The 23,163-nt window shown below is 34.6% G+C and overlaps 2 non-coding genes across 2 annotated transcripts; one reads left to right on the forward strand and one right to left on the reverse strand.

The window, feature by feature from the left end:
* Nucleotides 1-15,098: 15,098 nt before the first annotated feature.
* Nucleotides 15,099-15,172, reverse strand: TRNAN-AUU (transfer RNA asparagine (anticodon AUU)). Its single transcript has one exon. It is a non-coding gene; the product is annotated as a tRNA-Asn (tRNA).
* A 4,394-nt stretch (nucleotides 15,173-19,566) lies between these two features.
* On the forward strand, nucleotides 19,567-19,640 carry TRNAN-AUU (transfer RNA asparagine (anticodon AUU)). Its single transcript has one exon. It is a non-coding gene; the product is annotated as a tRNA-Asn (tRNA).
* Nucleotides 19,641-23,163: the final 3,523 nt, after the last annotated feature.

Consider the following 23,163-nt stretch of genomic DNA (forward strand, 5'->3'; position numbering starts at 1 on the left):
AAATCCAATTGAGTGATTAAACAGCTCTTCATTTCTGGCTTTATTTTTATGCTAACAAATTTGTTCTCTGAAAAGTGTCCACAAAGCCAAGTCTCTGTTTAACACCTTTGTAGGGATGGTTTTTCACATATTACTAAATTAAACTTGCTTCATTGGAAAGGCAGCAAGATGCATCCTCATTTCAATGTCTACTGAAATAATACAAGTTGACACCAGGAAACATTAACGCCACTGCATCCTTGCTGCTTTCTCATGTGGAAGTCTGTTTAATGTGAAAACAAGGTGATATCTAATTAGCACACAAGCAAGGAATTAAGAAAATCTTTATTTAAGGGTGAAGATGTTTCTCACAAAATCGTTGCCCCAATGCATCATTGAAATTCAAGCTGGAAAGATGATTTTAATGTATCACTTGTACATTTTGTATTGCTCTTCTGGTGACAATGTAGTTTGTTTTTGTCAATTACCATTTTAATAATAGGGTAAAGAAAATTAAGTGGATTTTTGAAAGAAAACAATACTGTCAATATACTATTAAAACAAATTAATTGGTAAAAGTTATTGTACTTTAAGTAAAAATAAAAGAGGCAAAATATCAATCCCAGTTTTGGATTACTTTAATTAACAAAAAAAAATGCATATAGCAGAGGATAGTTTCAATCTGCCTACCTCTGGGTTATGGGCCCAGCATGCTTCCATTGCTGTACTCTGCTGCACATGTAAGTGCAAGAGATCCTGAAGCACTCACTCATCATGGGAAAGTACCAATGTGTTTCTTCGTTGGTTGATGGAAGAAACATCTTACAAAAACTCTCCAGATTATTGACTTTTTAAAGTTTTTCTAGGAAACGTTTTAGATGAATGCTTATTAGCCTTTGTCAGTATTTACTTCTGCAAAGTGTCTCTGTGGCGCAATCAGTTAGTGTGTACGGCTACTAACCAAAAGGTTGGTAATTCAATCACACCCAGGGACGTAATTGACCTTGTGATCAGATTTTGGTGATCTTTAAGTAGACAAGTCAAAATTTCAAACCCCCTGTTATGGTGTAGGGTACCTGGCCTTCTCTGATGTAATCAGAGTTAGATTTGATTCAGTGATTTTATAAAAACAGCTAGGAAGCACAATTTAGCAGTGGGTTGCAGAGAAAAAGAAATATGCTGGCAAAAAAATCCAATTGAGTGATTAAACAGCTCTTCATTTTCTGGTTTATTTTTATGCTAACAAATTTGTTCTCTGAAAAGTGTCCACAAAGCCAAGTCTCTGATTAACACCTTTGTAGGGATGGTTTTTCACCTATTACTAAATTAAACTTGCTTCATTGGAAAGGCAGCAAGATGCATCCTCATTTCAATGTCTACTGAAATAATACAGGTTGACACCAGGAAACATTAACGCCACTGCATCCTTGCTGCTTTCTCATGTGGAAGTCTGTTTAATGTGAAAACAAGGTGATATCTAATTAGCACACAGGTAAGGAATTACGAAAATCTTTATTTAAGGGTGAAGATGTTTCTCACAAAATCGTTGCCCCAATGCATCATTGAAATTCAAGCTGGAAAGATGATTTTAATATATCACTTGTACATTTTGTATTGCTCTTCTGGTGACAATGTAGTTTGTTTTTGTCAATTACCATTTTAATAATAGGGTAAAGAAAATTAAGTGGATTTTTGAAAGAAAACAATACTGTCAATATACTATTAAAACAAATTAAAATGGTAAAAGTTATTGTACTTTAAGTAAAAATAAAAGAGCAAAAATATCAATCCCAGTTTTGGATTACTTTAATTAACAAAAAAAATGCATATAGCAAAGGATAGTTTCAATCTGCCTATCTCTGGGTTATGGGCCCAGCATGCTTCCATTGCAGTACTCTGCTGCACATGTAAGTGCAAGAGATCCTGAAGCACTCACTCATCATGGGAAAGTACCAATGTGTTTCTTCATTGGTTGATGGAAGAAACATCTTACAAAAACTCTCCAGATTATTGACTTTTTAAAGTTTTTCTAGGAAACGTTCTTGATGAATGCTTATTAGCCTTTGTCAGTATGTACTTTTTGCAAAGTGTCTCTGTGGTGCAATTGGTTAGTGTGTAAGGCTATTAACCAAAAGGTTGGTGGTTTAATCCCACCCAGGAACGTAATTGACCTTGTGATCAGATTTTGGTGATATTTAAGTAGACAAGTCAAAATTTCAAACCCCCTCTTATTGTGTAGGGTACCTGGCCTTCTCTGATGTAATCAGAGTTAGATTTGATTCAGTGATTTTATAAAAAAACAGCTAGGAAGCACAATTTAGCAGTGGGTTGCAGAGAAAAAAAATATGCTGGCAAAAAAAATCCAATTGAGTGATTAAACAGCTCTTCATTTTCTGGCTTTATTTTTATGCTAACAAATTTGTTCTCTGAAAAGTGTCCACAAAGCCAAGTCTCTGATTAACACCTTTGTAGGGATGGTTTTTCACCTATTACTAAATTAAACTTGCTTCATTGGAAAGGCAGCAAGATGCATCCTCATTTCAATGTCTACTGAAATAATACAAGTTGACACCAGGAAACATTAACGCCACTGCATCCTTGCTGCTTTCTCATGTGGAAGTCTGTTTAATGCGAAAACAAGGTGATATCTAATTAGCACACAGGTAAGGAATTAAGAAAATCTTTATTTTAGGGTGAAGATGTTTCTCACAAAATCGTTGCCCCAATGCATCATTGAAATTCAAGCTGGAAAGATGATTTTAATATATCACTTGTACATTTTGTATTGCTCTTCTGGTGACAATGTAGTTTGTTTTTGTCAATTACCATTTTAATAATAGGGTAAAGAAAATGAAGTGGATTTTTGAAAGAAAACAATACTGTCAATATACTATTAAAACAAATTAAAATGGTAAAAGTTATTGTACTTTAAGTAAAAATAAAAGAGCCAAAATATCAATCCCAGTTTTGGATTACTTTAATTAACAAAAAAAAAATGCATATAGCAGAGGATAGTTTCAATCTGCCTACCTCTGGGTTATGGGCCCAGCATGCTTCCATTGCAGTACTCTGCTGCACATGTAAGTGCAAGAGATCCTGAAGCACTCACTCATCATGGGAAAGTACCAATGTGTTTCTTCGTTGGTTGATGGAAGAAACATCTTACAAAAACTCTCCAGATTATTGACTTTTTAAAGTTTTTCTAGGAAACGTTTTAGATGAATGCTTATTAGCCCTTGTCGGTATATGCTTTTGCAATGTGTCTCTGTGGCGCAATTAGTTAGTGTGTACGGCTATTAACCAAAAGGTTGGTGGTTCAATCCCACCCAGGTACGTAATTGACCTTGTTATCAGATTTTGGTGATCTTTAAGTAGACAAGTCAAAATTTCAAACCCCCTGTTATGGTGTAGGGTACCTGGCCTTCTCTGATGTAATCAGAGTTAGATTTGATTCAGTGATTTTATAAAAACAGCTAGGAAGCACAATTTAGCAGTGGGTTGCAGAGAAAAAGAAATATGCTGGCAGAAAAATCCAATTGAGTGATTAAACAGCTCTTCATTTTCTGGCTTTATTTTTATGCTAACAAATTTGTTCTCTGAAAAGTGTCCACAAAGCAAAGTCTCTGATTAACACCTTTGTAGGGATGGTTTTTCACCTATTACTAAATTAAACTTGCTTCATTGGAAAGGCAGCAAGATGCATCCTCATTTCAATGTCTACTGAAATAATACAGGTTGACACCAGGAAACATTAACGCCACTGCATCCTTGCTGCTTTCTCATGTGGAAGTCTGTTTAATGTGAAAACAAGGTGATATCTAATTAGCACACAGGTAAGGATTTAAGAAAATCTTTATTTAAGGGTGAAGATGTTTCTCACAAAATCGTTGCCCCAATGCATCATTGAAATTCAAGCTGGAAAGATGATTTTAATATATCACTTGTACATTTTGTATTGCTCTTCTGGTGACAATGTAGTTTGTTTTTGTCAATTACCATTTTAATAATAGGGTAAAGAAAATGAAGTGGATTTTTGAAAGAAAACAATACTGTCAATATACTATTAAAACAAATTAAAATGGTAAAAGTTATTGTACTTTAAGTAAAAATAAAAGAGCCAAAATATCAATCCCAGTTTTGGATTACTTTAATTAACAAAAAAAAATGCATATAGCAGAGGATAGTTTCAATCTGCCTACCTTTGGGTTATGGGTCCAGCATGCTTCCATTGCAGTACTCTGCTGCACATGTAAGTGCAAGAGATCCTGAAGCACTCACTCATCATGGGAAAGTACCAATGTGTTTATTCGTTGGTTGATGGAAGAAACATCTTACAAAAACTCTCCAGATTATTGATTTTTTAATGTTTTTCTAGGAAATGTTCTAGATGTATGCTTATTAGCCTTTGTCAGTATGTACTTTTTGCAAAGTGTCTCTGTGGCGCAATCGGTTAGTGTGTTCGGCTATTAACCAAAAGGTTGGTGGTTCAATCCCACCCAGGGACGTAATTGACCTTGTGATCAGATTTTGGTGATATTTAAGTAGACAAGTCAAAATTTCAAACCCCCTCTTATTGTGTAGGGTACCTGGCCTTCTCTGATGTAATCAGAGTTAGATTTGATTCAGTGATTTTATAAAAAACAGCTAGGAAGCACAATTTAGTAGTGGGTTGCAGAGAAAAAAAATATGCTGGCAGAAAAATCCAATTGACTGATTAAACAGCTCTTCATTTTCTGGATTTATTTTTATGCTAACAAATTTGTTCTCTGAAAAGTGTCCACAAAGCCAAGTCTCTGATTAACACCTTTGTAAGGATGGTTTTTCACCTATTACTAAATTAAACTTGCATCATTGGAAAGGCAGCAAGATGCATCCTCATTTCAATGTCTACTGAAATAATACAAGTTGACACCAGGAAACATTAACGCCACTGCATCCTTGCTGCTTTCTCATGTGGAAGTCTGTTTAATGTGAAAACAAGGTGATATCTAATTAGCACACAGGTAAGGAATTAAGAAAATCTTTATTTAAGGGTGAAGATGTTTCTCACAAAATTGTTGACCCAATGCATCATTGAAATTCAAGCTGGAAAGATGAATTTAATATATCATTTGTACATTTTGTATTGCTCTTCTGGTGACAATGTAGTTTGTTTTTGTCAATTACCATTTTAATAATAGGGTAAAGAAAATGAAGTGGATTTTTGAAAGAAAACAATACTGTCAATATACTATTAAAACAAATTAAAATGGTAAAAGTTATTGTACTTTAAGTAAAAATAAAAGAGACAAAATATCAATCCCAGTTTTGGATTACTTTAATTAACAAACTAAAAAATGCATATAGCAGAGGATAGTTTCAATCTGCCTACCTCTGGGTTATGGGCCCAGCATGCTTCCATTGCTGTACTCTGCTGCACATGTAAGTGCAAGAGATCCTGAAGCACTCACTCATCATGGGAAAGTACCAATGTGTTTCTTCGTTGGTTGATGGAAGAAACATCTTACAAAAACTCTCCAGATTATTGACTTTATTAATTTTTTCTAGGAAACGTTTTAGATGAATGCTTATTAGCCTTTGTCAGTATGTACTTTTGCAAAGTGTCTCTGTGGCGCAATCAGTTAGTATGTACGGCTATTAACCAAAAGGTTGGTGGTTCAATCCCACCCAGGGACCTAATTGACCTTGTTATCAGATTTTGGTGATCTTTAAGTAGACAAGTCAAAATTTCAAACCCCCTGTTATGGTGTAGGGTACCTGGCCTTCTCTGATGTAATCAGAGTTAGATTTGATTCAGTGATTTTATAAAAACAGCTAGGAAGCACAATTTAGCAGTGGGTTGCAGAGAAAAAAAATATGCTGGCAGAAAAATCCAATTGAGTGATTAAACAGCTCTTTATTTTCTGGCTTTATTTTTATGCTAACAAATTTGTTCTCTGAAAGGTGTCCACAAAGCCAAGTCTCTGATTAACACCTTTGTAAGGATGTTTTTTCACCTATTACTAAATTAAACTTGCTTCATTGGAAAGGCAGCAAGATGCATCCTCATTTCAATGTCTACTGAAATAATACAAGTTGACACCAGGAAACATTAACGCCACTGCATCCTTGCTGCTTTCTCATGTGGAAGTCTGTTTAATGCGAAAACAAGGTGATATCTAATTAGCACACAGGTAAGGAATTAAGAAAATCTTTATTTTAGGGTGAAGATGTTTCTCACAAAATCGTTGCCCCAATGCATCATTGAAATTCAAGCTGGAAAGATGATTTTAATATATCACTTGTACATTTTGTATTGCTCTTCTGGTGACAATGTAGTTTGTTTTTGTCAATTACCATTTTAATAATAGGGTAAAGAAAATGAAGTGGATTTTTGAAAGAAAACAATACTGTCAATATACTATTAAAACAAATTAAAATGGTAAAAGTTATTGTACTTTAAGTAAAAATAAAAGAGCCAAAATATCAATCCCAGTTTTGGATTACTTTAATTAACAAAAAAAAAATGCATATAGCAGAGGATAGTTTCAATCTGCCTACCTCTGGGTTATGGGCCCAGCATGCTTCCATTGCAGTACTCTGCTGCACATGTAAGTGCAAGAGATCCTGAAGCACTCACTCATCATGGGAAAGTACCAATGTGTTTCTTTGTTGGTTGATGGAAGAAACATCTTACAAAAACTCTCCAGATTATTGACTTTTTAAAGTTTTTCTAGGAAACGTTTTAGATGAATGCTTATTAGCCCTTGTCGGTATATACTTTTGCAATGTGTCTCTGTGGCGCAATTAGTTAGTGTGTACGGCTATTAACCAAAAGGTTGGTGGTTCAATCCCACCCAGGTACGTAATTGACTTTGTTATCAGATTTTGGTGATCTTTAAGTAGACAAGTCAAAATTTCAAACCCCCTGTTATGGTGTAGGGTACCTGGCCTTCTCTGATGTAATCAGAGTTAGATTTGATTCAGTGATTTTATAAAAACAGCTAGGAAGCACAATTTAGCAGTGGGTTGCAGAGAAAAAGAAATATGCTGGCAGAAAAATCCAATTGAGTGATTAAACAGCTCTTCATTTTCTGGCTTTATTTTTATGCTAACAAATTTGTTCTCTGAAAAGTGTCCACAAAGCAAAGTCTCTGATTAACACCTTTGTAGGGATGGTTTTTCACCTATTACTAAATTAAACTTGCTTCATTGGAAAGGCAGCAAGATGCATCCTCATTTCAATGTCTACTGAAATAATACAGGTTGACACCAGGAAACATTAACGCCACTGCATCCTTGCTGCTTTCTCATGTGGAAGTCTGTTTAATGTGAAAACAAGGTGATATCTAATTAGCACACAGGTAAGGATTTAAGAAAATCTTTATTTAAGGGTGAAGATGTTTCTCACAAAATCGTTGCCCCAATGCATCATTGAAATTCAAGCTGGAAAGATGATTTTAATATATCACTTGTACATTTTGTATTGCTCTTCTGGTGACAATGTAGTTTGTTTTTGTCAATTACCATTTTAATAATAGGGTAAAGAAAATGAAGTGGATTTTTGAAAGAAAACAATACTGTCAATATACTATTAAAACAAATTAAAATGGTAAAAGTTATTGTACTTTAAGTAAAAATAAAAGAGCCAAAATATCAATCCCAGTTTTGGATTACTTTAATTAACAAAAAAAAAATGCATATAGCAGAGGATAGTTTCAATCTGCCTACCTTTGGGTTATGGGTCCAGCATGCTTCCATTGCAGTACTCTGCTGCACATGTAAGTGCAAGAGATCCTGAAGCACTCACTCATCATGGGAAAGTACCAATGTGTTTATTCGTTGGTTGATGGAAGAAACATCTTACAAAAACTCTCCAGATTATTGATTTTTTAATGTTTTTCTTGGAAATGTTCTAGATGTATGCTTATTAGCCTTTGTCAGTATGTACTTTTTGCAAAGTGTCTCTGTGGCGCAATCGGTTAGTGTGTTCGGCTATTAACCAAAAGGTTGGTGGTTCAATCCCACCCAGGGACGTAATTGACCTTGTGATCAGATTTTGGTGATATTTAAGTAGACAAGTCAAAATTTCAAACCCCCTCTTATTGTGTAGGGTACCTGGCATTCTCTGATGTAATCAGAGTTAGATTTGATTCAGTGATTTTATAAAAAACAGCTAGGAAGCACAATTTAGTAGTGGGTTGCAGAGAAAAAAAATATGCTGGCAGAAAAATCCAATTGAGTGATTAAACAGCTCTTCATTTTCTGGATTTATTTTTATGCTAACAAATTTGTTCTCTGAAAAGTGTCCACAAAGCCAAGTCTCTGATTAACACCTTTGTAAGGATGGTTTTTCACCTATTACTAAATTAAACTTGCACCATTGGAAAGGCAGCAAGATGCATCCTCATTTCAATGTCTACTGAAATAATACAAGTTGACACCAGGAAACATTAACGCCACTGCATCCTTGCTGCTTTCTCATGTGGAAGTCTGTTTAATGTGAAAACAAGGTGATATCTAATTAGCACACAGGTAAGGAATTAAGAAAATCTTTATTTAAGGGTGAAGATGTTTCTCACAAAATTGTTGACCCAATGCATCATTGAAATTCAAGCTGGAAAGATGAATTTAATATATCATTTGTACATTTTGTATTGCTCTTCTGGTGACAATGTAGTTTGTTTTTGTCAATTACCATTTTAATAATAGGGTAAAGAAAATGAAGTGGATTTTTGAAAGAAAACAATACTGTCAATATACTATTAAAACAAATTAAAATGGTAAAAGTTATTGTACTTTAAGTAAAAATAAAAGAGACAAAATATCAATCCCAGTTTTGGATTACTTTAATTAACAAACAAAAAAATGCATATAGCAGAGGATAGTTTCAATCTGCCTACCTCTGGGTTATGGGCCCAGCATGCTTCCATTGCTGTACTCTGCTGCACATGTAAGTGCAAGAGATCCTGAAGCACTCACTCATCATGGGAAAGTACCAATGTGTTTCTTCGTTGGTTGATAGAAGAAACATCTTACAAAAACTCTCCAGATTATTGACTTTATTAATTTTTTCTAGGAAACGTTTTAGATGAATGCTTATTAGCCTTTGTCAGTATGTACTTTTGCAAAGTGTCTCTGTGGCGCAATCAGTTAGTATGTACGGCTATTAACCAAAAGGTTGGTGGTTCAATCCCACCCAGGGACCTAATTGACCTTGTTATCAGATTTTGGTGATCTTTAAGTAGACAAGTCAAAATTTCAAACCCCCTGTTATGGTGTAGGGTACCTGGCCTTCTCTGATGTAATCAGAGTTAGATTTGATTCAGTGATTTTATAAAAACAGCTAGGAAGCACAATTTAGCAGTGGGTTGCAGAGAAAAAAAATATGCTGGCAGAAAAATCCAATTGAGTGATTAAACAGCTCTTTATTTTCTGGCTTTATTTTTATGCTAACAAATTTGTTCTCTGAAAGGTGTCCACAAAGCCAAGTCTCTGATTAACACCTTTGTAAGGATGGTTTTTCACCTATTACTAAATTAAACTTGCTTCATTGGAAAGGCAGCAAGATGCATCCTCATTTCAATGTCTACTGAAATAATACAAGTTGACACCAGGAAACATTAACGCCACTGCATCCTTGCTGCTTTCTCATGTGGAAGTCTGTTTAATGCGAAAACAAGGTGATATCTAATTAGCACACAGGTAAGGAATTAAGAAAATCTTTATTTTAGGGTGAAGATGTTTCTCACAAAATCGTTGCCCCAATGCATCATTGAAATTCAAGCTGGAAAGATGATTTTAATATATCACTTGTACATTTTGTATTGCTCTTCTGGTGACAATGTAGTTTGTTTTTGTCAATTACCATTTTAATAATAGGGTAAAGAAAATGAAGTGGATTTTTGAAAGAAAACAATACTGTCAATATACTATTAAAACAAATTAAAATGGTAAAAGTTATTGTACTTTAAGTAAAAATAAAAGAGCCAAAATATCAATCCCAGTTTTGGATTACTTTAATTAACAAAAAAAAAAATGCATATAGCAGAGGATAGTTTCAATCTGCCTACCTCTGGGTTATGGGCCCAGCATGCTTCCATTGCAGTACTCTGCTGCACATGTAAGTGCAAGAGATCCTGAAGCACTCACTCATCATGGGAAAGTACCAATGTGTTTCTTCGTTGGTTGATGGAAGAAACATCTTACAAAAACTCTCCAGATTATTGACTTTTTAAAGTTTTTCTAGGAAACGTTTTAGATGAATGCTTATTAGCCCTTGTCGGTATATACTTTTGCAATGTGTCTCTGTGGCGCAATTAGTTAGTGTGTACGGCTATTAACCAAAAGGTTGGTGGTTCAATCCCACCCAGGTACGTAATTGACCTTGTTATCAGATTTTGGTGATCTTTAAGTAGACAAGTCAAAATTTCAAACCCCCTGTTATGGTGTAGGGTACCTGGCCTTCTCTGATGTAATCAGAGTTAGATTTGATTCAGTGATTTTATAAAAACAGCTAGGAAGCACAATTTAGCAGTGGGTTGCAGAGAAAAAGAAATATGCTGGCAGAAAAATCCAATTGAGTGATTAAACAGCTCTTCATTTTCTGGCTTTATTTTTATGCTAACAAATTTGTTCTCTGAAAAGTGTCCACAAAGCAAAGTCTCTGATTAACACCTTTGTAGGGATGGTTTTTCACCTATTACTAAATTAAACTTGCTTCATTGGAAAGGCAGCAAGATGCATCCTCATTTCAATGTCTACTGAAATAATACAGGTTGACACCAGGAAACATTAACGCCACTGCATCCTTGCTGCTTTCTCATGTGGAAGTCTGTTTAATGTGAAAACAAGGTGATATCTAATTAGCACACAGGTAAGGATTTAAGAAAATCTTTATTTAAGGGTGAAGATGTTTCTCACAAAATCGTTGCCCCAATGCATCATTGAAATTCAAGCTGGAAAGATGATTTTAATATATCACTTGTACATTTTGTATTGCTCTTCTGGTGACAATGTAGTTTGTTTTTGTCAATTACCATTTTAATAATAGGGTAAAGAAAATGAAGTGGATTTTTGAAAGAAAACAATACTGTCAATATACTATTAAAACAAATTAAAATGGTAAAAGTTATTGTACTTTAAGTAAAAATAAAAGAGCCAAAATATCAATCCCAGTTTTGGATTACTTTAATTAACAAAAAAAAATGCATATAGCAGAGGATAGTTTCAATCTGCCTACCTTTGGGTTATGGGTCCAGCATGCTTCCATTGCAGTACTCTGCTGCACATGTAAGTGCAAGAGATCCTGAAGCACTCACTCATCATGGGAAAGTACCAATGTGTTTATTCGTTGGTTGATGGAAGAAACATCTTACAAAAACTCTCCAGATTATTGATTTTTTAATGTTTTTCTAGGAAATGTTCTAGATGTATGCTTATTAGCCTTTGTCAGCATGTACTTTTTGCAAAGTGTCTCTGTGGCGCAATCGGTTAGTGTGTTCGGCTATTACCCAAAAGGTTGGTGGTTCAATCCCACCCAGGGACGTAATTGACCTTGTGATCAGATTTTGGTGATATTTAAGTAGACAAGTCAAAATTTCAAACCCCCTCTTATTGTGTAGGGTACCTGGCCTTCTCTGATGTAATCAGAGTTAGATTTGATTCAGTGATTTTATAAAAAACAGCTAGGAAGCACAATTTAGTAGTGGGTTGCAGAGAAAAAAAATATGCTGGCAGAAAAATCCAATTGAGTGATTAAACAGCTCTTCATTTTCTGGATTTATTTTTATGCTAACAAATTTGTTCTCTGAAAAGTGTCCACAAAGCCAAGTCTCTGATTAACACCTTTGTAAGGATGGTTTTTCACCTATTACTAAATTAAACTTGCACCATTGGAAAGGCAGCAAGATGCATCCTCATTTCAATGTCTACTGAAATAATACAAGTTGACACCAGGAAACATTAACGCCACTGCATCCTTGCTGCTTTCTCATGTGGAAGTCTGTTTAATGTGAAAACAAGGTGATATCTAATTAGCACACAGGTAAGGAATTAAGAAAATCTTTATTTAAGGGTGAAGATGTTTCTCACAAAATTGTTGACCCAATGCATCATTGAAATTCAAGCTGGAAAGATGAATTTAATATATCATTTGTACATTTTGTATTGCTCTTCTGGTGACAATGTAGTTTGTTTTTGTCAATTACCATTTTAATAATAGGGTAAAGAAAATGAAGTGGATTTTTGAAAGAAAACAATACTGTCAATATACTATTAAAACAAATTAAAATGGTAAAAGTTATTGTACTTTAAGTAAAAATAAAAGAGACAAAATATCAATCCCAGTTTTGGATTACTTTAATTAACAAACAAAAAAATGCATATAGCAGAGGATAGTTTCAATCTGCCTACCTCTGGGTTATGGGCCCAGCATGCTTCCATTGCTGTACTCTGCTGCACATGTAAGTGCAAGAGATCCTGAAGCACTCACTCATCATGGGAAAGTACCAATGTGTTTCTTCGTTGGTTGATAGAAGAAACATCTTACAAAAACTCTCCAGATTATTGACTTTATTAATTTTTTCTAGGAAACGTTTTAGATGAATGCTTATTAGCCTTTGTCAGTATGTACTTTTGCAAAGTGTCTCTGTGGCGCAATCAGTTAGTATGTACGGCTATTAACCAAAAGGTTGGTGGTTCAATCCCACCCAGGGACCTAATTGACCTTGTTATCAGATTTTGGTGATCTTTAAGTAGACAAGTCAAAATTTCAAACCCCCTGTTATGGTGTAGGGTACCTGGCCTTCTCTGATGTAATCAGAGTTAGATTTGATTCAGTGATTTTATAAAAACAGCTAGGAAGCACAATTTAGCAGTGGGTTGCAGAGAAAAAAAATATGCTGGCAGAAAAATCCAATTGAGTGATTAAACAGAAAAACTTTAAAAAGTCAATAATCTGGAGAGTTTTTGTAAGATGTTTCTTCCATCAACCAACGAAGAAACACATTGGTACTTTCCCATGATGAGTGAGTGCTTCAGGATCTCTTGAACTTACATGTGCAGCAGAGTACTGCAATGGAAGCATGCTGGGCTCATAACCGAGAGGTAGGCAGATTGAAACTATCCTCTGCTATATGCATTTTTTTTTTGTTAATTAAAGTAATCCAAAACTGGGATTGATATTTTGTCTCTTTTATTTTTACTTAAAGTACAATAACTTTTACCATTTTAATTTGTTTTAATAGTATATTGACAGTATTGTTTTCTTTCAAAAATCCACTTCATTTTCTTTACCCTATTATTAAAATGGTAATTGACAAAAACAAACTACATTGTCACCAGAAGAGCAATACAAAATGTACAAGTGATATATTAAAATCATCTTTCCAGCTTGAATTTCAATGATGCATTGGGGCAACGATTTTGTGAGAAACATCTTCACCCTTAAATAAAGATTTTCTTAATTCCTTACCTGTGTGCTAATTAGATATCACCTTGTTTTCACATTAAACAGACTTCCACATGAGAAAGCAGCAAGGATGCAGTGGCGTTAATGTTTCCTGGTGTCAACCTGTATTATTTCAGTAGACATTGAAATGAGGATGCATCTTGCTGCCTTTCCAATGAAGCAAGTTTAATTTAGTAATAGGTGAAAAACCATCCTTACAAAGGTGTTAATCAGAGACTTGGCTTTGTGGACACTTTTCAGAGAACAAATTTGTTAGCATAAAAATAAAGCCAGAAAATAAAGAGCTGTTTAATCACTCAATTGGATTTTTCTGCCAGCATATTTTTTTTCTCTGCAACCCACTGCTAAATTGTGCTTCCTAGCTGTTTTTATAAAATCACTGAATCAAATCTAACTCTGATTACATCAGAGAAGGCCAGGTACCCTACACCATAACAGGGGGTTTGAAATTTTGACTTGTCTACTTAAAGATCACCAAAATCTGATAACAAGGTCAATTAGGTCCCTGGGTGCGATTGAACCACCAACCTTTTGGTTAATAGCCGTACATACTAACTGATTGCGCCACAGAGACACTTTGCAAAAGTCCATACTGACAAAGGCTAATAAGCATTCATCTAAAACGTTTCCTAGAAAAACTTTAAAAAGTCAATAATCTGGAGAGTTTTTGTAAGATGTTTCTTCCATTAACCAACGAAGAAACACATTGGTACTTTCCCATGATGAGTGAGTGCTTTAGGATCTCTTGAACTTACATGTGCAGCAGAGTACTGCAATGGAAGCATGCTGGGCCCATAACCCAGAGGTAGGCAGATTGAAACTATCCTCTGCTATATGCATTTTTTTTGTTAATTAAAGTAATCCAAAACTGGGATTGATATTTTGTCTCTTTTATTTTTACTTAAAGTACAATAACTTTTACCATTTTAATTTGTTTTAATAGTATATTGACAGTATTGTTTTCTTTCAAAAATCCACTTCATTTTCTTTACCCTATTATTAAAATGGTAATTGACAAAAACAAACTACATTGTCACCAGAAGAGCAATACAAAATGTACAAGTGATATATTAAAATCATCTTTCCAGCTTGAATTTCAATGATGCATTGGGTCAACAATTTTGTGAGAAACATCTTCTCCCTTAAATAAAGATTTTCTTAATTCCTTACCTGTGTGCTAATTAGATATCACCTTGTTTTCACATTAAACAGACTTCCACATGAGAAAGCAGCAAGGATGCAGTGGCGTTAATGTTTCCTGGTGTCAACTTGTATTATTTCAGTACACATTGAAATGAGGATGCATCTTGCTGCCTTTCCAATGAAGCAAGTTTAATTTAGTAATAGGTGAAAAACCATCCTTACAAAGGTGTTAATCAGAGACTTGGCTTTGTGGACACTTTTCAGAGAACAAATTTGTTAGCATAAAAATAAAGCCAGAAAATGAAGAGCTGTTTAATCACTCAATTGGATTTTTTTGCCAGCATATTTCTTTTTCTCTGCAACCCACTGCTAAATTGTGCTTCCTAGCTGTTTTTTATAAAATCACTGAATCAAATCTAACTCTGATTACATCAAAGAAGGCCATGTACCCTACACCATAAGAGGAGGTTTGAAATTTTGACTTGTCTACTTAAATATCACCAAAATCTGATCACAAGGTTAATTACGTCCCTGGGTGGGATTGAACCACCAACCTTTTGGTTAATAGCCAAACACACTAACCGATTGCGCCACAGAGACACTTTGCAAAAGTCCATACTGACAAAGGCTAATAAGCATTCATCTAAAACGTTTCCTAGAAAAACTTTAAAAAGTCAATAATCTGGAGAGTTTTTGTAAGATGTTTCTTCCATCAACCAACGAAGAAACACATTGGTACTTTCCCATGATGAGTGAGTGCTTCAGGATCTCTTGCACTTACATGTGCAGCAGAGTACTGCAATGGAAGCATGCTGGGCCCATAACCCAGAGGTAGGCAGATTGAAACTATCCTCTGCTATATGCATTTTTTTTGTTAATTAAAGTAATCCAAAACTGGGATTGATATTTTGTCTCTTTTATTTTTACTTAAAGTACAATAACTTTTACCATTTTAATTTGTTTTAATAGTATATTGACAGTATTGTTTTCTTTCAAAAATCCACTTCATTTTCTTTACCCTATTATTAAAATGGTAATTGACAAAAACAAACTACATTGTCACCAGAAGAGCAATACAAAATGTACAAGTGATATATTAAAATCATCTTTCCAGCTTGAATTTCAATGATGCATTGGGTCAACAATTTTGTGAGAAACATCTTCACCCTTAAATAAAGATTTTCTTAATTCCTTACCTGTGTGCTAATTAGATATCACCTTGTTTTCACATTAAACAGACTTCCACATGAGAATGCAGCAAGGATGCAGTGGCGTTAATGTTTCCTGGTGTCAACCTGTATTATTTCAGTAGACATTGAAATGAGGATACATCTTGCTGCCTTTCCAATGAAGCAAGTTTAATTTAGTAATAGGTGAAAAACCATCCCTACAAAGGTGTTAATCAGAGACTTGGCTTTGTGGACACTTTTCAGAGAACAAATTTGTTAGCATAAAAATAAAGCCAGAAAATGAAGAGCTGTTTAATCACGCAATTTGATTTTTTTGCCAGCATATTTCTTTTTCTCTGCAACCCAATGCTAAATTGTGCTTCCTAGATGTTTTTATAAAATCACTGAATCAAATCTAACTCTGATTACATCAGAGAAGGCCAGGTACCCTACACCATAACAGGGGGTATGAAATTTGACTTGTCTACTTAAAGATCACCAAAATCTGATAACAAGGTCAATTACGTCCCTGAGTGGGATTGAACCACCAACCTTTTGGTTAATAGCCGTACACACTAACTGATTGCGCCACAGAGACACTTTGCAAAAGTACATACTGACAAATGCTAATAAGCATTCATCTAAAACGTTTCCTAGAAAAACTTAAAAAAGTCAATAATCTGGAGAGTTTTTGTAAGATGTTTCTTCTATCAACCAACGAAGAAACACATTGGTACTTTCCCATGATGAGTGAGTGCTTCAGGATCTCTTGCACTTACATGTGCAGCAGAGTACAGCAATGGAAGCATGCTGGGCCCATAACCCAGAGGTAGGCAGATTGAAACTATCCTCTGCTATATGCATTTTTTTTGTTTGTTAATTAAAGTAATCCAAAACTGGGATTGATATTTTGGCTCTTTTATTTTTACTTAAAGTACAATAACTTTTACCATTTTAATTTGTTTTAATAGTATATTGACAGTATTGTTTTCTTTCAAAAATCCACTTCATTTTCTTTACCCTATTATTAAAATGGTAATTGACAAAAACAAACTACATTGTCACCAGAAGAGCAATACAAAATGTACAAGTGATATATTAAAATCATCTTTCCAGCTTGAATTTCAATGATGCATTGGGGCAACGATTTTGTGAGAAACATCTTCACCCTTAAATAAAGATTTTCTTAATTCCTTACCTGTGTGCTAATTAGATATCACCTTGTTTTCACATTAAACAGACTTCCACATGAGAAAGCAGCAAGGATGCAGTGGCGTTAATGTTTCCTGGTGTCAACCTGTATTAGTTCAGTAGACATTGAAATGAGGATGCATCTTGCTGCCTTTCCAATGAAGCAAGTTTAATTTAGTAATAGGTGAAAAACCATCCTTACAAAGGTGTTAATCAGAGACTTGGCTTTGTGGACACTTTTCAGAGAACAAATTTGTTAGCATAAAAATAAAGCCAGAAAATAAAGAGCTGTTTAATCACTCAATTGGATTTTTCTGCCAGCATATTTTTTTTCTCTGCAACCCACTGCTAAATTGTGCTTCCTAGCTGTTTTTATAAAATCACTGAATCAAATCTAACTCTGATTACATCAGAGAAGGCCAGGTACCCTACACCATAACAGGGGGTTTGAAATTTTGACTTGTCTACTTAAAGATCACCAAAATCTGATAACAAGGTCAATTAGGTCCCTGGGTGCGATTGAACCACCAACCTTTTGGTTAATAGCCGTACATACTAACTGATTGCGCCACAGAGACACTTTGCAAAAGTCTATACTGACAAAGGCTAATAAGCATTCATCTAAAACGTTTCCTAGAAAAACTTTAAAAAGTCAATAATCTGGAGAGTTTTTGTAAGATGTTTCTTCCATTAACCAACGAAGAAACACATTGGTACTTTCCCATGATGAGTGAGTGCTTCAGGATCTCTTGAACTTACATGTGCAGCAGAGTACTGCAATGGAAGCATGCTGGGCCCATAACCCAGAGGTAAGCAGATTGAAACTATCCTCTGCTATATGCATTTTTTTTGTTAATTAAAGTAATCCAAAACTGGGATTGATATTTTGTCTCTTTTATTTTTACTTAAAGTACAATAACTTTTACCATTTTAATTTGTTTTAATAGTATATTGACAGTATTGTTTTCTTTCAAAAATCCACTTCATTTTCTTTACCCTATTATTAAAATGGTAATTGACAAAAACAAACTACATTGTCACCAGAAGAGCAATACAAAATGTACAAGTGATATATTAAAATCATCTTTCCAGCTTGAATTTCAATGATGCATTGGGTCAACAATTTTGTGAGAAACATCTTCTCCCTTAAATAAAGATTTTCTTAATTCCTTACCTGTGTGCTAATTAGATATCACCTTGTTTTCACATTAAACAGACTTCCACATGAGAAAGCAGCAAGGATGCAGTGGCATTAATGTTTCCTGGTGTCAACTTGTATTATTTCAGTAGACATTGAAATGAGGATGCATCTTGCTGCCTTTCCAATGAAGCAAGTTTAATTTAGTAATAGGTGAAAAACCATCCTTACAAAGGTGTTAATCAGAGACTTGGCTTTGTGGACACTTTTCAGAGAACAAATTTGTTAGCATAAAAATAAAGCCAGAAAATAAAGAGCTGTTTAATCACTCAATTGGATTTTTCTGCCAGCATATTTTTTTTCTCTGCAACCCACTGCTAAATTGTGCTTCCTAGCTGTTTTTATAAAATCACTGAATCAAATCTAACTCTGATTAAGTAGACAAGTCAAAATTTCAAACCCCCTGTTATGGTGTAGGGTACCTGGCCTTCTCTGATGTAATCAGAGTTAGATTTGATTCAGTGATTTTATAAAAAACATCTAGGAAGCACAATTTAGCAGTGGGTTGCAGAGAAAAAGAAATATGCTGGCAAAAAAATCAAATTGCGTGATTAAACAGCTCTTCATTTTCTGGCTTTATTTTTATGCTAACAAATTTGTTCTCTGAAAAGTGTCCACAAAGCCAAGTCTCTGATTAACACCTTTGTAGGGATGGTTTTTCACCTATTACTAAATTAAACTTGCTTCATTGGAAAGGCAGCAAGATGTATCCTCATTTCAATGTCTACTGAAATAATACAGGTTGACACCAGGAAACATTAACGCCACTGCATCCTTGCTGCTTTCTCATGTGGAAGTCTGTTTAATGTGAAAACAAGGTGATATCTAATTAGCACACAGGTAAGGAATTAAGAAAATCTTTATTTAAGGGTGAAGATGTTTCTCACAAAATTGTTGACCCAATGCATCATTGAAATTCAAGCTGGAAAGATGATTTTAATATATCACTTGTACATTTTGTATTGCTCTTCTGGTGACAATGTAGTTTGTTTTTGTCAATTACCATTTTAATAATAGGGTAAAGAAAATGAAGTTGATTTTTGAAAGAAAACAATACTGTCAATATACTATTAAAACAAATTAAAATGGTAAAAGTTATTGTACTTTAAGTAAAAATAAAAGAGACAAAATATCAATCCCAGTTTTGGATTACTTTAATTAACAAAAAAAATGCATATAGCAGAGGATAGTTTCAATCTGCCTACCTCTGGGTTATGGGCCCAGCATGCTTCCATTGCAGTACTCTGCTGCACATGTAAGTGCAAGAGATCCTGAAGCACTCACTCATCATGGGAAAGTACCAATGTGTTTCTTCGTTGGTTGATGGAAGAAACATCTTACAAAAACTCTCCAGATTATTGACTTTTTAAAGTTTTTCTAGGAAACGTTTTAGATGAATGCTTATTAGCCTTTGTCAGTATGGACTTTTGCAAAGTGTCTCTGTGGCGCAATCGGTTAGTGTGTTTGGCTATTAACCAAAATGTTGGTGGTTCAATCCCACCCAGGGACGTAATTAACCTTGTGATCAGATTTTGGTGATATTTAAGGAGACAAGTCAAAATTTCAAACCTCCTCTTATGGTGTAGGGTACATGGCCTTCTCTGATGTAATCAGAGTTAGATTTGATTCAGTGATTTTATAAAAAACAGCTAGGAAGCACAATTTAGCAGTGGGTTGCAGAGAAAAAAAATATGCTGGCAGAAAAATCCAATCGAGTGATTAAACAGCTCTTCATTTTCTGGCTTTATTTTTATGCTAACAAATTTGTTCTCTGAAAAGTGTCCACAAAGCCAAGTCTCTGATTAACACCTTTGTAAGGATGGTTTTTCACCTATTACTAAATTAAACTTGCTTCATTGGAAAGGCAGCAAGATGCATCCTCATTTCAATGTCTACTGAAATAATACAAGTTGACACCAGGAAACATTAACGCCACTGCATCCTTGCTGCTTTCTCATGTGGAAGTCTGTTTAATGTGAAAACAAGGTGATATCTAATTAGCACACAGGTAAGGAATTAAGAAAATCTTTATTTAAGGGTGAAGATGTTTCTCACAAAATTGTTGACCCAATGCAACATTGAAATTCAAGCTGGAAAGATGATTTTAATATATCACTTGTACATTTTGTATTGCTCTTCTGGTGACAATGTAGTTTGTTTTTGTCAATTACCATTTTAATAATAGGGTAAAGAAAATGAAGTGGATTTTTGAAAGAAAACAATACTGTCAATATACTATTAAAACAAATTAAAATGGTAAAAGTTATTGTACTTTAAGTAAAAATAAAAAAGACAAAATATCATTCCCAGTTTTGGATTACTTTAATTAACAAAAAAAAAAATGCATATAGCAGAGGATAGTTTCAATCTGCCTACCTCTCGGTTATGGGCCCAGCATGCTTCCATTGCAGTACTCTGCTGCACATGTAAGTTCAAGCGATCCTGAAGCACTCACTCATCATGGGAAAGTACCAATGTGTTTCTTCGTTGGTTGATGGAAGAAACATCTTACAAAAACTCTCCAGATTATTGACTTTTTAAAGTTTTTCTAGGAAACGTTTTAGATGAATGCTTATTAGCCTTTGTCAGTATGGACTTTTTGCAAAGTGTCTCTGTGGCGCAATCAGTTAGTGTGTACGGCTATTAACCAAAAGGTTGGTGGTTCAATCCCACCCAGGGACCTAATTGACCTTGTTATCAGATTTTGGTGATCTTTAAGTAGACAAGTCAAAATTTCAAACCCCCTGTTATGGTGTAGGGTACCTGGCCTTCTCTGATGTAATCAGAGTTAGATTTGATTCAGTGATTTTATAAAAACAGCTAGGAAGCACAATTTAGCAGTGGGTTGCAGAGAAAAAAAATATGCTGGCAGAAAAATCCAATTGAGTGATTAAACAGCTTTTTATTTTCTGGCTTTATTTTTATGCTAACAAATTTGTTCTCTGAAAAGTGTCCACAAAGCCAAGTCTCTGATTAACACCTTTGTAAGGATGGTTTTTCACCTATTACTAAATTAAACTTGCTTCATTGGAAAGGCAGCAAGATGCATCCTCATTTCAATGTCTACTGAAATAATACAGGTTGACACCAGGAAACATTAACGCCACTGCATCCTTGCTGCTTTCTCATGTGGAAGTCTGTTTAATGTGAAAACAAGGTGATATCTAATTAGCACACAGGTAAGGAATTAAGAAAATCTTTATTTAAGGGTGAAGATGTTTCTCACAAAATCGTTGCCCCAATGCATCATTGAAATTCAAGCTGGAAAGATGATTTTAATATATCACTTGTACATTTTGTATTGCTCTTCTGGTGACAATGTAGTTTGTTTTTGTCAATTACCATTTTAATAATAGGGTAAAGAAAATTAAGTGGATTTTTGAAAGAAAACAATACTGTCAATATACTATTAAAACAAATTAAAATGGTAAAAGTTATTGTACTTTAAGTAAAAATAAAAGAGCCAAAATATCAATCCCAGTTTTGGATTACTTTAATTAACAAACAAAAAAATGCATATAGCAGAGGATAGTTTCAATCTGCCTACCTCTGGGTTATGGGCCCAGCATGCTTCCATTGCTGTACTCTGCTGCACATGTAAGTGCAAGAGATCCTGAAGCACTCACTCATCATGGGAAAGTACCAATGTGTTTCTTCGTTGGTTGATAGAAGAAACATCTTACAAAAACTCTCCAGATTATTGACTTTTTTAAGTTTTTCTAGGAAACGTTTTAGATGAATGCTTATTAGCATTTGTCAGTAAGTACTTTTTGCAAAGTGTCTCTGTGGCGCAATCAGTTAGTGTGTACGGCTATTAACCAAAAGGTTGGTGGTTCAATCCCACCCAGGGACGTAATTGACATTGTTATCAGATTTTGGTGATCTTTAAGTAGACAAGTCAAATTTCATACCCCCTGTTATGGTGTAGGGTACCTGGCCTTCTCTGATGTAATCAGAGTTAGATTTGATTCAGTGATTTTATAAAAACATCTAGGAAGCACAATTTAGCAGTGGGTTGCAGAGAAAAAAAATATGCTGGCAGAAAAATCCAATTGAGTGATTAAACAGCTCTTCATTTTCTGGCTTTATTTTTATGCTAACAAATTTGTTCTCTGAAAAGTGTCCACAAAGCCAAGTCTCTGATTAACACCTTTGTAAGGATGGTTTTTCACCTATTACTAAATTAAACTTGCTTCATTGGAAAGGCAGCAAGATGCATCCTCATTTCAATGTCTACTGAAATAATACAAGTTGACACCAGGAAACATTAACGCCACTGCATCCTTGCTGCTTTCTCATGTGGAAGTCTGTTTAATGTGAAAACAAGGTGATATCTAATTAGCACACAGGTAAGGAATTAAGAAAATCTTTATTTAAGGGTGAAGATGTTTCTCACAAAATCGTTGCCCCAATGCATCATTGAAATTCAAGCTGGAAAGATGATTTTAATATATCACTTGTACATTTTGTATTGCTCTTCTGGTGACAATGTAGTTTGTTTTTGTCAATTACCATTTTAATAATAGGGTAAAGAAAATGAAGTGGATTTTTGAAAGAAAACAATACTGTCAATATACTATTAAAACAAATTAAAATGGTAAAAGTTATTGTACTTAAAGTAAAAATAAAAGAGACAAAATATCAATCCCAGTTTTGGATTACTTTAATTAACAAACAAAAAAATGCATATAGCAGAGGATAGTTTCAATCTGCCTACCTCTGGGTTATGGGCCCAGCATGCTTCCATTGCAGTACTCTGCTGCACATGTAAGTGCAAGAGATCCTGAAGCACTCACTCATCATGGGAAAGTACCAATGTGTTTCTTCGTTGGTTGATGGAAGAAACATCTTACAAAAACTCTCCAGATTATTGACTTTTTAAAGTTTTTCTAGGAAACGTTTTAGATGAATGCTTATTAGCCTTTGTCAGTATGGACTTTTGCAAAGTGTTTCTGTGGCGCAATCAGTTAGTATGTATGGCTATTAACCATAAGGTTGGTGGTTCAATCCCACCGAGGGACCTAATTGACCTT

The sequence above is a fragment of the Pseudophryne corroboree genome, unplaced genomic scaffold (assembly GCF_028390025.1).
Source record: "Pseudophryne corroboree isolate aPseCor3 unplaced genomic scaffold, aPseCor3.hap2 scaffold_888, whole genome shotgun sequence".
In the NCBI taxonomy this organism is placed as follows: Eukaryota; Metazoa; Chordata; class Amphibia; order Anura; family Myobatrachidae; genus Pseudophryne; species Pseudophryne corroboree.